Below are 14,829 nucleotides of genomic sequence, written 5' to 3'. Positions count from 1 at the left end.
TGGATGATATTCACGAGGTCAAACACACAGTAAAAACTATATGCCACAAATGCAAAAATGTGGGAAAATGGGACCCGTCATCAAAACATAAAGTTGTCAATAGAAACAGTCCCAAGATAATTTGGATGATGGAATTAACAGACGAGAATGTGCAAACAGCTATTGAAATCATGTTCACGGAAAGGATGGACCTAGGAGTGAATAGGTGGGGAATCTAAGTGCAGAAATGAAAACTACAGAAAAGAGCCAAACGGAAAATCTAGGGCTGAAGTCTAAAATTAGAAGTGAACAACAACAACAAAAAGAAGTGAACAATTTGCTGGATGAGTACACTGAGATTTTTGTCTACTTATTGTACCAGATACTGAGGAAGGGTGATAACATCTCCAACTATGATTATAGAGATGGATGTTTTTAACTTTAGCATTACCATATTCTGCTTTATGGAGTTTGGAACTCTATTAGTAAATGCATAACCATGACAGTTAGTGTTACGTCCACGTGGCTAGACCATGGGGTACACAGATATTTGGTCAAACATTATTCTAGGTGTTTCTGTGAGGATATTTTTGGATGCATTTAACAATTAAATTGATATACTGAGTGAAGGAGATTGCCCTGCTTACTGTAGGTGGGCCTCATCTAAGCAGTTGAAGGCCTGAATAGAACAAAAGGACTGACCCTCCCCCAAATAAGGGGAGATTCTTCTACCTGACTGCCTTTAAGCTGAAACATCAATTTTTTCCTGTCTTTGGACTCACACTGAAACATGGGCTTTTGCTGAGCCTTGGGCCTGCCAGCCTTCAGACTCCTAATTCTCAGGTCTTTGGATGCACACTGGACCCACATTATCAGCTCTCTGGAGTCTCCAGCTTGCAGACTGTAGATCTTGGGGCCTGTCAGCCTCCATTGAGTGTGAGACAAGTCCTTATAATAAATCTCTTTCGGTGTATAGGTGCACACATCCTATTAGTTATGTTTCTCTGGAGAATCCTGACTAATATAATAATTAAATTGCATTGCTATGTCTTCCTGGAGAATGATTATTTTGTAATTTTTGTCAGGCTATTTCTAGATTTCCATGTATTTGGAGTTAATGGAGCTTTATTAGTTTCCTTTGGTGGTTTCGTATTTGCCTGATTCTTCATGATCCATGTAGCCTTGTGCTGCTGTCTGTGCATTTGAAGGGGCCAACGGCTCTTCCAGTCATTACAGACTGGTTCTCAGCAGGTAAAGACATTTTCTTGTCAGTTTCCTGGACTGATGACATTGCTTTTGGAATCACCATCATACAGGGTTGGAGCCAGGTCTGTCTGGGCTATTGCTGGGTCTGCAGTGGGGTCCGTGGTTGGTGGACTTGTCACCAGCGACTTGGGTGGGCTTGGATCTTGTCTGGTCCCTGAGTGGATGGAAATGCCTCCAGGAACTTGGTTCAGCAGGGTAATGCTGAGACAAAGGTCCATTTCAGACTCCTCAGTTTGGTCCACAGTCAGCTGGCCTGTTACCAGGTAATGTGGTGGGTATGGCTCCCACCAGTTCCCTAAGAAGGCACCTGCCTACTCACTGGATGGTCCCTAGAGAGGGTAACACTGGCCCCAAACCATGGGTGAGGGCCTGGAACAATGCCCCATGGCTGTTTCAGATTCTACAGCCAAGATTAGAGTCTGCGGACCTGCCTCTGGAGGCATAGATGAGCATGTCCCCCAACAGGTATCTGAGTGGGCAGGTCTTTCTGGCTAGGAAGGGCTGGGGCTGAATTAGTCAGTCTGAGGTTTGGGGTTCACTCTGGGGGCATAGACAGGCATGTGTCCTACCGGGTTTCTGGGTGGGCAGAACTTCTCATGTCCACGCCTGGAAGGGGTTAAGTCACAGAGCCATTTCAGGATCTGTTGCTGGATCCAGGTTGGCTGTTCTGTCTTTGGGGGCAACTAATGGCCAGGTCTCCCATTGGGTACCTGGGTCAGTGGGACTGTTGCAGTTAGTGGCTGGGAGGGACTAGAGCTGAGTCACAGGATCATTTCAGGATCTTCTGTCAGACTAAGGTTGTTTGACTCTCCTCTAGGGGCATGACGGGCAGGTCTCCCTCCAGGGCCCTGGATCACAGGGATTTCTCACAGACTATGGTTGGATGGGGCTGGAGCCAAGCATAGGGACATTTTAGGATCTCTGGGGGTGCCGATGGGAGTGTCTCTTGCTGGGTCCCTAGGCTGGCAGGACAGCCCCTGGACTGTAGCTGAGTGGCTGGAGCCTAGTTAAAGGGCTGTTTTAGGGCAGGTTTGTGTCCAGGGGCTCCCAGACCAAGGCCAAGAGAGCCTGAAGCCAGTTCACAAGTTGCTTCAGGGTCCACAGCCCAGACTAAGGTCTCTGGGCCTATTAGTGAAGGTATGGGTGGGTGCAACTCCTCCAGGTCCCTTGGCATATGGTGCTGGTGACAGGCTGGTGACAGCCAAATGGGGCTGTAGCCTAGTCTGCAGGGGTACAGAGCTGTTTCTGGGTCTGTATCCAGAACCAGTCAATCAGTCAGCAACCTTTGTGGGGTCTCTTGGTCTTGGACTCTAACCAAGTTCCAGAATCTCCTACCTGGGTCCCAAAGCTCCCACAAAGACATTTTTGTCCAAGGATGGCTGCCCAGTCACTATGCTGAGGGGAGACAGAAGCAGAGAACTTGGTATCCCACCATCTTGCCAATATCATCAAAATGGCTTTTATTTATTTATTATTTATTTTTTGGTAGTTTCATGGTTTTATCAACACAAATACGATGTGCACATAGCTGTCTATTCATTTTCTTCACTGCACAGGCTGGCATGGGGACTGGTGACTCTGATGGCCAGCTGGGCCACTCTTTCCACAGTGGCTCTGCAGTTCTTGGAGGAGACACAGTGAGCAGTCTCTGAACAATGAGATTTGTTGCACATCAGCAGCACTAGGAACTTCTGGAAGCCACTGGGCGACATGAGCTTTGTCTTCTTGCTGCCCCCGTAACCAGTGTTGGGCGTCAAGATCTGGTCCTTGAATCTTCTGTGCCTTCTATTGTCAGTGTCTCTGGGTTTCTGCCAGTTGTGCTTAATTTTGACATTAACGTCTGACTGGTGCCAGATGAAATTTTGGTCCTCTTTTTCACAATCTTGGACTTCACCACAGGTCTGAGGACAGCCGTGATGCAAAGCAGGAGATGGGTGCCGCCTCCACAGGCAGTGCCAGGGAAGAGACAAAACTGTTTTTGAATCTCTGATTGATTTCAAGGTCTTCTCTCAGTCTTTTGCTTTAAGCTAATGATTTTAAGTTTTAAAACTGTTGTTTTAAATTTTAGTTTGACTCTGATGTTCCTTGTTTGGTTTTCTTTGTATTTATCCTATTTAGAGTTTGCTCAGATTATTGGACCTTTAATTTTTTCAAATAATATTTCTGCCCTAGTGTTACTTTCTTTTCTCTCTAGAGATTTAATGATTCAAATTTTAGGCCATTTTCTTTTTATTATATCAAAAGTTCTGGTGGTTTTTTTCTCCCCTTTCTTTTGTTTTTATGTTCTTGATTTTGTTCTTTTGTTATATAAAGATTGTTTGGGCTATTCTAGGTCCTTTGAATTTCCACACAAATTTTAGAATCAATTTGTCAATGCTACCAAAACAGTCTGATTCGAGTTGCATCAAATCAATAGATGATTATATATTTAGTAACCTATTGTAATGATAAATGAAGATAATAGAAATGAGTTTTTTTTACAAAACAAGAAAAATGGGATATATGGTTATCATATATACTTTCCTGATCAAGTGATCAGGAAAAAAGTGTTAGTGGATGGACATATATCTGAACATGCTTGTATTCAAAACACATAAACTAACTTTTTTCTTTTCTTTAAATTTTTTATTGTTATGTTAATCACCATACATTACATCATTAGTTTTTGATGTAGTGATCCATGATTCATTGTTTGTGTATAACACCCAGTGCTCCACGCAGAACGTGCCCTCTTTAATACCCGTCACCAGGCTAACACATCCCCCTCCTCCCCTCTAGAACCCTCAGTTTGTTTTTCAGAGTCCATCGTCTCTCATGGTTCGTCTCCCCCTCCGATTCCCCCCCTTCATGCTTCCCCTCCTGCTATCTTCTTTTTTTTTTCTTAACATATATTGCATTATTTGTTTCAGAGGTACAGATCTGTGATTCAACAGTCTTGCACAATTCACAGCGCTCACCATAGCACAGACCCTCCCCAATGTCTATCACCCAGCCACCCCATCCCTCCCACACCCCCCACCACTCCAGCAACCCTCAATTTGTTTCCTGAGATTAAGAAGTCCTCATATCAGTGAGGTCACGTGATACATGTCTTTCTCTGATTGACTTAACTAATTAACTTTTTAACAAAGGTTATCACAATAATAATAAGAAAGCTATCCACTTCTACCTCTTATTGATCACAAGAGACCCACCTAAAATAAAACTGCAGATTATATTAGATATAGGTAGGAAAATAAATATGATGCATATTCTAAACAAGGAATGTAGACACAGGTATCTCACTCTTTTTTAAAAAGTGGAACATAAAAGAAATAGCATTAATAAGAATGAAGATGTTCATTCCTTAATATTAAAAATATCAAAAACAGTATTTGGCACATAGTGGACATCAATTATTATTTCTTGAATTAATAAATACATATACAAGAGGAAAAAAACATGGTTTTATGCTTCCCAAAACTGATAGATCAAGAATATTGAAGAACTGGGAAGCATATACATTATTTATTTATTTGAATAACACAATTCATGTAATGTAATCTATACCCAACAAATAGAAATAGGAATTGTTTTATGAACACATTTTCTTAAAAAAAAAAAAAACTGATCATTTACTAAGTCACAAAAAAAGTCTTATAGTCTTAAAAATTCAGATAATAAATGTTATATATACCAGGGCTTCTCAACCATTATGTAAATAAGAATCACCTACTAAGCTTGTTAAAATACAAGACAGCTGGCCTCAATCCCCAGAGATTCTGATTTGGTAGATCTGGCCGCAGCTTAAGAATTTACATTTCTAACAAATACAAGCTAATGACATGGCACCAGTCCCTGGACCAGACTTTGATAGCACATTCTCTTACAACAATATAAATTTTTTAAAACTTTATTTTATTATGTTATGTTACAACAATATAAATTACCTCAAAATCAGTAATGAAAATATCTTTAAAAACAAACAAAAGTATGTGCCTAAAAGTTATTTTTTAAATGTTCTCCTTATTTACTCAGGGGTTAAGAAAAATACCACAATGAAAATGGCAAAACATTTTGAAATGAACTATGAAAGCATTAAATCAAAACCTCAGAGATTAAGTCAATGTGATATTTAGAAGTATATAGCCTGATATATATTTATTTGTGAAAATCAACCATATGGGAATTAAATGAAGTATAGTTTCAATTCAAGAGCTCAGTGTGAGACAGGAATCCATCAAAATCCTAGAGGAGAACATAGGCAGTAACCTCTTCGACAACGGCCACAGCGACTTCTTTCAAGATACATCTCCAAAGGCAAGTGGAACAAAAGCAAAAATGAACTTTTGGGACTTCATCAAGATAAAAACCTTCTGCATAGGAAAGGAAACAGTCAATAAAACAAAGAGGCAACCCACAGAATGGGAGAAGATATTTACAAATGACACTACAGACAAGGGCTGATTTCCAAGATCTATAAAGAACTTCTCAAACTCAATACCCAAAAAACAAGTAAGTCAAAAAAATGGGCAGAAGGCATGAACAGACACTTCTCAAAAGAAGACATACAAATGGCTAACAGACACATGAAAAAATGTTCATCATCATTATCCATCAGGGAAATTCAAATTAAAACTACATTTAGATACCACCTTACACCAGTTAGAATGGCAACAACTGACAAGGCAAGAAACAATAAATGTTGGGGAGATTGTGGAGAAAGGGGAACCCTCTTACACTGTTGGTGGGAATGCAAGTTGGTAGAGCCGCTTTGGAAAACAGTGTGGGGGTGCCTCAAAAAATTAAGAATAGAGCTACCCTATGACCCAGCAATTGTACTTCTGGGTATTTACCCCAAAGACACAGATGTAGTGAAAAGAAGGGCCATATGCACCCCAATATTCATAGCAGCAATGTCCGCAATAGCCAAACTGTGGGAAGAGCTGAGATGCCCTTCAACAGACGAATGGATAAAGAAGGTGTGGTCCATATATACACTGGAATATTACTCAGCCATCAGAAAGGATGAATACCCAACTTTTACATCCACATGGATGGGACTGGAGGAGATGATGCTAAGTGAAATAAGTCAAGCAGAGAAAGTCAATTATCATATGGTTCCACTTATTTGTAGAACATAAGGAATAGCAGGGAGGACATTAGGAGAAGGAAGGGAAAAATGAGGGGGGGGGAATCGGAGGGGGAGATGAAGCATGAGAGACTATGGACTCTGAGAAACAAACTGAGGGTTTTAGAGGGAGGGGTGGGGGAGGATGGGTTAGACCGGTGATGTGTATTAAGGAGGGCACGTACTGCATGGAGCACTGGGTGTTATATGAAAACAATGAATCATGGAACACTACATCAAAAACTAATGATGTAGTGTATGGTGACTAACATTACATAATAAAATAAAATAAAATTTAAAAAAAGGAAGTCAGAAACAAACAAGCAAAAATAGTTCTACTTCTGGTAATGAAGACCCAGCTTGTAGCAGTCCAAAACTCTTGCTGAGAAAATAGAGAATAGATGGATAAAATACAAAAATAATTTGAATGCACCAAAGGGTTATGGAGGGAGCCAAAATTAGGACCATAAAAAGAAGGGAAATGCATTGGGGTGAGTCCAATATTCTATGTCACTTTTTCCTGCAAGGCATTAATATATTTTTGTGTATTACAGGCTGAGAAGTTTAACACAAAGAGAATGCTAAGGATTAGAGAAACTAATCATAATTTTGGCACTCTTCTTGAGGCTTGAGAAAATAACATAGACTTTATGGTTACTGAGATAACCAATACTTAAGAAGCAAAGATGCCACAGATTAGGAACTGCACAGTAAAGAGCCTGGTAGCCTCACCATTGATCACACAAGACATTTGCTTATTCATCTGTGAAGAAAACCAAAAGACTGCAGCCAGGTTATCGAGGAGCTGAACAGCTAAACAGAGCACCATGTTGGGAATATATAACTTAGATTTTTTGGTGACCAAGAAAAAGGAATACTGATAAATAGCCCAGATGTTCTCTGGGGACTTCTAAACATATAAATATATTGTTACTTATTCCTAGGGATAAGAACAAAAAAAAAATAGTAAATCAGGTTTTATATAAAACCCAGTTTCAAACTTAATTAACTGATTATGATAAACTCATAAACTAACCAAATGGATATGTATAGAATACTGAAACCAGTAATTTCAGGAAACACAATCTTTTCAAGTCCCTATCCAACATTCACCAAAATTAACCAAATGATGGGTAATAGGCTAGTCTCAGCAAATTTCAAATATTAACACAATTTAGAATTTAATCTCTGCCTACATGGAAAATAAGCTAGAAAGCAGTAACACATAAAATATTCTTATATATTTGGAAATTAAGACATATGCTTATGAATAATGTATGAATCAATATAATAATCCTAAAGGAAATCAGAAAACATTTTGAAGGGACTGTAATGAAAATCTGTCTGTCAGAAATTGTGAGATATCATTCAAATAATTACAGCTAAACCTATACCTTTAAATGCACATGTTAGAGAAGAAGAAAGGTGGAAATTCAAAGATCTAAATGTTCATCTCAAGAAGTAAGAAAAAAAAAGACAATTTAAATTTCTCCTAGAAGGAAAAAAGATGGAGATCAAACCAGAAATTAATAAACTAGGAAACATGCAGGAGAGAAAATAAACAGACATAAGCTGATTCTTTGAAATGAAGAACAGAATTGATAAACATTTTGAAAAGCTGGTCAAGAAAAGAATGATGGTACAAATTACAAATATCAGGAACGCAAAAGGGGATTTCACCACAAATTTGACAGACATAAACATGATAAAAAGAGGATATTATAAATGGCATTTTTTCCAATAGATTTGAACATTTACATTATAAAAGACAAATCCTAAAACTTTCCAAAACTGACACAAGAGAAGATAGAAAACATAAATAATCCTAAATCTTCCTATTGTATTTTTGTTTCTTTTGTTTGTTATTGTTTTCAATTTTCATTAAAAATCTTACAAGACTGATAACCAGGCCAGTGAATTCTTTCAACAGTTTAAGTAAGAAAAATGAACTACACACAAATTCTTCTAGATAACAGTAAAAAAAGAAAAGAAAAGAAAAGAAATTCTTTTCACTTCATTTTCTCATACCAGCATAAGCCCAATACCAAAAACAGGTAAGGACATTTTCCAAAAAGGAAAATTACAGGTCAATCTGCCTAAAAAACATGATAATACCATAGTTTTAGCAACAAAATTGTTGCCTAAATTATAGCACTGTAACCAAATTAGGAATAAAACAAATTTTCCTTAACAGCCATGTGAAATCTATAAGGAAATGTACATATACACTTCAGTAAATAGTATTGTTAATGATGGAATATTGAAAACTTTCCTTCATAAAATTGGAAAAAAAGACAATGATGCTCAAAACTATTTCTATTAAATATTCTATAGAAAGCCCTACAAGTTCAAGATCAAGTAAATTCAAAATGACACATAAGCATGTGAAAAGATCTAAAAATAATCTGTATTAGGCAATTGTAATTTAAAATAACACTGTATGCTAGATATATGACATTATTTGTCATGTATTTATCAAAAACCCACAGAACTTTACAGCATATAAGTGAAGCTGAATGTTGAAAAAAAAATTTTAATTTAGGAGATTAGGACATGCCAAGAAAGAATGCAGACAATGACAAAAGAATCTAAATGTATTACAAATGTATGAAACAATTTCAGTGAAGGGGATACAAATGAACAACTGTGATATTACTGTAACAGACTGGAGCAATTAAGTAAATGGATGATAAATATAGGGAGTCAAGTTTTTCGCTGTTGGAGTTAGGATTTACAGATAAACAAGACAGAAAGTTAGAATGATCCATGTGGTCATGGATTAGAATTGAAACATCAGTATGAATTCATGTTTAGTTTGGTTTAATTAATGTTGCTGAGCCAATCTGATATCTACAAGTAAACAAAGCTAAAACTGAATGATCAAACAAACAAAACCTGACTCCCACCTGACATTATCCAAAAATTCATTTCCAAGTGGATTGTTGGTCTATATGTTAATTGTGAAAGGTAAAACAATAAAGCTCCCACAGGACAATGGAGGAGAGTAATTCAGTGAATTTTGGAGATGGAAAGATTTTTTTTAAATCAGATAGAAAAGTCACCAATAGGAAAAGGCTAAACAATTAGACTGCATTGAAATTAAGAACAGAGGTTTCCACCGATAATCATTGTTTAAAAAACAAAAAGGAAAGCCACTAGGTGAAAGAAGATATTTGCAAGAAATGTATTTGACAAACATCTGATCCAGAATTCATAGATGGGGCTTAGAATTGATAAGTAAAAGACAACAACCCAATATAAAAATAGATAAATTATTTGAACAGGTACTTTATAAAAGAGGATATCCAAATAGCAATAAGCAAATGAAGAGGTGCTTAATAAATCGTTAGTGCTGGAGGAGGTCATGGAGAGGATATGACTGCTGGTTGACTTGTGAGTTGGACCCGAGTAATCAGAGGCTCCTCGCTCCTTCCCCTGTCCTTAGAATGTGCATTCCACTTGACTTTCCCACTCCCAGAAGCTGCCCCAAGGACACAGCTTTAGATAGCAATGTGGTTGGTGCTGAGACCATCTGGAAGGTACATGTGACTAAAACCCAGTTAAGGCCTTTATATGCACTTAAGATTTGACAGACAAATGTAGAGATCCACTCCTCTTGTGGCATCCAAGGGAAGCCTCATAAGTAAGTTCCCTTGCTTATTAAACCTGCCACCTACCAATCTAGAGTATCCCACTTCTTTCTTCAATCTCTCCCTGCCCTCCATGTTTCAGATCACACCTGGGAAGCTCCCTAGGAGGTTGAAAACCAACAGTTAGAGGCATGTGAATTCAAACCAAGTGAGATATCACTACCCATCACCAGAATGCCTAATATATATATTAAAAAAGTCTAACTATACCATCTACAGTTAAAGATGTGAAAAAATTACAACTCTCATTTCACTCTGGAAAACCATTTGGCAGTATCTGCTAAAGTTGAACATACACATAACCTATGCCCAGCATTTCCATTTCTAGATATACACTCAATAGAAGTGCATATCAGTGAGCAACAAAAGTCAAGTGCAAGGATATTCATACAACATTTTACTTATACTACTGAGAAATGGAAACTCCCATCAGTAATAGAATGGATAAATAAATCACTGTATATTATTCATCAAGAGGACTATTATATATCAATGAAAATGAATAAACTACATATACATGCAACAACATAATATTGGATTAAAGAAGCCAGCTAAAAAGGAGAATATATCCTATGCAAAACAACCTTGCAAAAATAGACAAAACCAATTTGTGTTGCTAAAAGTCAAAATGGTGGCTACTTTCACAAAGGAGGGCAAAAGAGTGACCTAGAGAAAGTACAGGGGGGGATTTCTGGAGCTGGTGATGGTATTGTTCTATTTCCTGATCTGTGTTGTGGTTACATACATGTGCTCATATTTTGAAAATTCATCCAGATTGCACTCATAATTTATGAACCTCTGTATGCACAATAAACTTCAGAAGAAAATAATATAAATGCTAGAAAAAAAGACAAAACTTAAAGAATATAGAGGCCAAGAATGAGAGTGGTAGGAACAAAAGTTAATGTGACAATAAAAAAAGAGGATGAAGAAAATCAATAACCAAAGTTACTTTTAGGGGAGAAAAAACAACAATACAAAAAGGCAAATCTGCTCAAGAAATAAAGCGGAATAATTTTTTAAAAGAATAAGTTTCAATCCAGAAGTAGGGTTTTATTTTTTAAAAAAATATTTTCCTAGCCCTTCCCAGCTTGTGCTGTACCTGTGTTTATTTGAAACTTCCATTTTCAAGTGCTTTTAAACTATAGCTAAGGATTATTTCCATCTTTCTTTTCATTAATTCCAAAGGCAATGGTCTATTGTTTGTGACTCAACATTCTGGATTTGCATAATAGAAAACATGCAATTCTTTTCAGAATCTCAAGAGAAATAATTCAACACATTTGTCTTTTTCAGCATCATTACCAGTTATGACACTAACATCATGAAAAATACCAATACTCATTCTAAAATACTCCCAAATATTTAACTTGCAATACATTACCTTCTACTCAAAAACAGCTACGCATTTAGCTCCTGGTTTTCATTTGTAATTTATCAATTCTATCAGCATATACTGAGTTTCCAGTAAATGTTGGCCGTGGGTCCAGACCCTACAATGAAACAGTGAATAAAACATGACCACTTCTCTAAAAAAGCTCTATTTCCATAGGGCAAAGACATGGACACACATAAGCAATTATATTGCAGGGTATTATGTGCCAACAAAGAAATAAGTGTGGGTCAAAGGGAGGCTCAGAGGAGAAAATAATTAAGTTTCTTTAGAGGATGAGCTGAGGACTGCAGGAAGGAGCAGTAGCATGCTGTCCTCAGCAGGTACATGGTGTGTAGGAAGTCTTAGAGATAATTATGGGAGTGTTCAAAGGACTCTGTGAAAGACATAGCAAGACATGCTAAGATGTTCAACTGCAGCCTACAGGCAGAGGAGAGCCCTAGAGGGTCCTACATAGTTGGGTGAGGAGGTCCATTTTGATTTTGAAAGACAACATTCTGTTCATTTTGCTCTCCAGGTCCTGTGAGTGTCTCACCACCACTAGACTGCACCATGAATGTTCTTCACATCTCCCCGCTTTTGGCCTTGCAATGTGCCATGATCAGTCTGCTTTTCAAACACTGTCTGTGTGCCAACATAAAAGTCACGTGTTCACAGAAATATTCCTAAGCCTCTGGCATAGCTAGTTTCTCCCTCCACAGTATTTGCATGTTGTCTTGCACTTACACTATTACAATATCGACCCCACTGGATTGTAGTTATATTTCCAATAGGTCACTACCACTGGACCTTGGGATCTGATGATGGTGGACCCTGTCTTCTTATCTGTAGCCTTAGTGCTCTGAGGAGTTCTAAGTACATATGGGTATTTAATCAAAGTTTGTTAAATGTACACCTCAAACATACAATTTAAGCACATGGTCTATCAAATAACCATAACCAGCCAGATGAATTTTTATATTGTGAAGTATCAGTCAACAATATATCTATTTGATGATTTTGAAGTTTTTTTTAAATCAGTGTCTGCCTATATTGAAAAAAATTCATAAATGCTTCTAAAAGAAGTCAAGAAAAGATTCTAATATTTACTGGACACTAACTAGAAGCTAGCCTATGCTAGGAATACTGTATGCTGTGTGATGGTTAATTTCATGTGTCATCTTGGCTAGTCTATTGTGACCATGCCATTGATCAGGTACCAGGCTAGATGTTGCTGTGAAGGGATTTTTTTTTAGGTGTAATTAACATTTAATCAGAAGATTTTGAGTAGAGCAGATTACCTTCCGAAATGTAGGTGGGCCTCATTTAATCAGTTGAAGGCCTTACAAAAAAAAAAAAAGACTTAGGTCCATCAAAGAGAAAGGAATTATGCCTTGTGACTCAAGGCTGTAACAGCAAAAGTATGAACTCTTGCTGGAATTTCCAGCCTGCCAGTCTGCTTGAAATTTTGGACTTATCAGTACTCACAGTCACGTGACCCAATTGCTTAAAATCTGCCCCCCTCATCCCTCCCATCTCCCTGTCCTGCTTTTCTGGAAAACCCTGACTAATACAACATGATACCATTTAACCATCACAGCCAGCTTCAGAGCAGTTTATTCTCATTTTTCACAAAGTCATGGAGGGTCAGAAAGTTTAAGTATCTTGCGTAGTCCATGTGGTCGACATTACTGTTGCTCACCAATACCCATTCCCCCCAGGGCGACTAGGCATTCTGATTTCCCTGAGGCTGTCCTGGTTTTAGGACATAGGATGCATGTGTTCAGACCCAGGAATCCCCCCTCATCTGGTCGTCTGGGGCAGCTGTATATTCTGCCTTCAGCAAAGCTGTGTGACTTGTTTTGACCAAGGCTGTGAGTCACTTCTGGGTGGAAGTAATGACCCACCAGTATTTAATTCTCCAGGCTTCTCTTCCACTGCAGTGATGATGGGTGATGAATGTTGAACTGGATGTGAACTGAGCCATTATGCAGGATACTTGCCTTGGAATATCTCCAGGACCACCACTATCTGACTCTGTGTTAAGCCACTGAGATTTTGGTGGGGGTTTTTTTGTTTTGTTTTTTGCTTTTTACTTCAGACTATACTGTTCTATCTTGAATAGTAGAGTAGGAGTCTATAATTTTTCCATAGCTACCCTATAATCAAGAAAAGGCAGTTTTTGTTTATTTTAAGTAGATTGGTTGAGGAAGGAAACTTGTATATTTTTACATACAGAGAGAAAGGGGCTAGTGGAAAAACACAGACCACTTATGTCAGAAAAAGGAAGTTCTGGAGGGCAGGTGTGGTTAGAGAACATGGTTAGAGAAGGAGGCATGGAGAAAGCAAGGCTTACACCAGGGACCGAGGATAGACAGCTCTTTTTCCAAGGGTCTGGGGAGCAGTTGAAAGACAGTGACCCTTTAGTGTAGGGAAGAAGAACTTACCATCAATTCATTGCTCTCAGAGGAGTGCTGGGCAGGGGATCCTTGGTTAAAGACCTTAAATAAGTCTTGTCTTTCTCAAAGCCTACAAGGTAAAGATGTGGGCAACATATTCACCGAAATTTGACATTTTATGACCGTGGAAATTCTACTCGGTATCATCACAGATACACCTAGATTTCCTCCATCACGAGAAGGTAAAAAAGAAAGCCTATAATCAGCTTAAAGAGCAGGCACCATAAGGAGACACTAGCAAGTGTGTTAGGGCTTTTAATCAGCAGAATTCAATATGGTAACTGTGAATGGCTTGTAGAGTCTTTGATTTCTAGTTTATCTCCTTAACTAGATGTGCACCATAAATGACTTGACTTTTAGTTTGTCGACAAGAATAGACAAGGTTAATTAAATAATTATAGACAGTAAATGTTTCCTGAAAGCGAGGCAGACATGAAGCAAAACAATAGGAGAACAACCCAACCCCATCCAAAGCTCTGAGGCTCCTTCACCCAATGGTAGGGAGAAAGGCCACGCATTTTACAGCCCGTTGTGCCTAAATCTGAGAGCCACCACGTATATGCATCCTCCCTCCCATCTCCCTGTCCTGCTTCGCTGGAAAACCCTGACTAATACAACATGATACCATTTAACCATCACAGCCAGCTTCAGAGCAATATTATTCTCATTTTTCACAAAGTCATGGAGGGTCAGAAAGTTTAAGTATCTTGCGTAGTCCATGTGGTCGACATTACTGTTGCTCACCAATACCCATTCCCCCCAGGGCGACTAGGCATTCTGATTTCCCTGAGGCTGTCCTGGTTTTAGGACATAGGATGCATGCGTTCAGACCCAGGCTTCCCCCCTCATCTGAACATCCCCTTCTGCCTGCGCCCAGATAGATCTGAGTGTTTTCTGTTATCTCTGCATTTTAACAGGATTTTAATCGAACAATTTTTAAAAATGTAGTAGAAGATTTTACATTATATACTCTAATGTTTGGATATGCAGATT

At 38.3% G+C, this 14,829-nt stretch overlaps 1 pseudogene; it reads right to left on the bottom strand.

Moving 5' to 3' along the window:
* Positions 1-2,777: 2,777 nt before the first annotated feature.
* On the bottom strand, positions 2,778-14,556 carry LOC114211128 (large ribosomal subunit protein eL32 pseudogene; annotated as a pseudogene).
* Positions 14,557-14,829: the final 273 nt, after the last annotated feature.

The sequence above is a fragment of the Eumetopias jubatus genome, unplaced genomic scaffold (genome assembly GCF_037043125.1).
Source record: "Eumetopias jubatus isolate StellerSeaLion01/CBP00866 unplaced genomic scaffold, mEumJub1_p1.0 scaffold_4, whole genome shotgun sequence".
NCBI lineage: Eukaryota > Metazoa > Chordata > Mammalia > Carnivora > Otariidae > Eumetopias > Eumetopias jubatus.
This window is presented reverse-complemented; position numbering and strand designations above follow the sequence as displayed.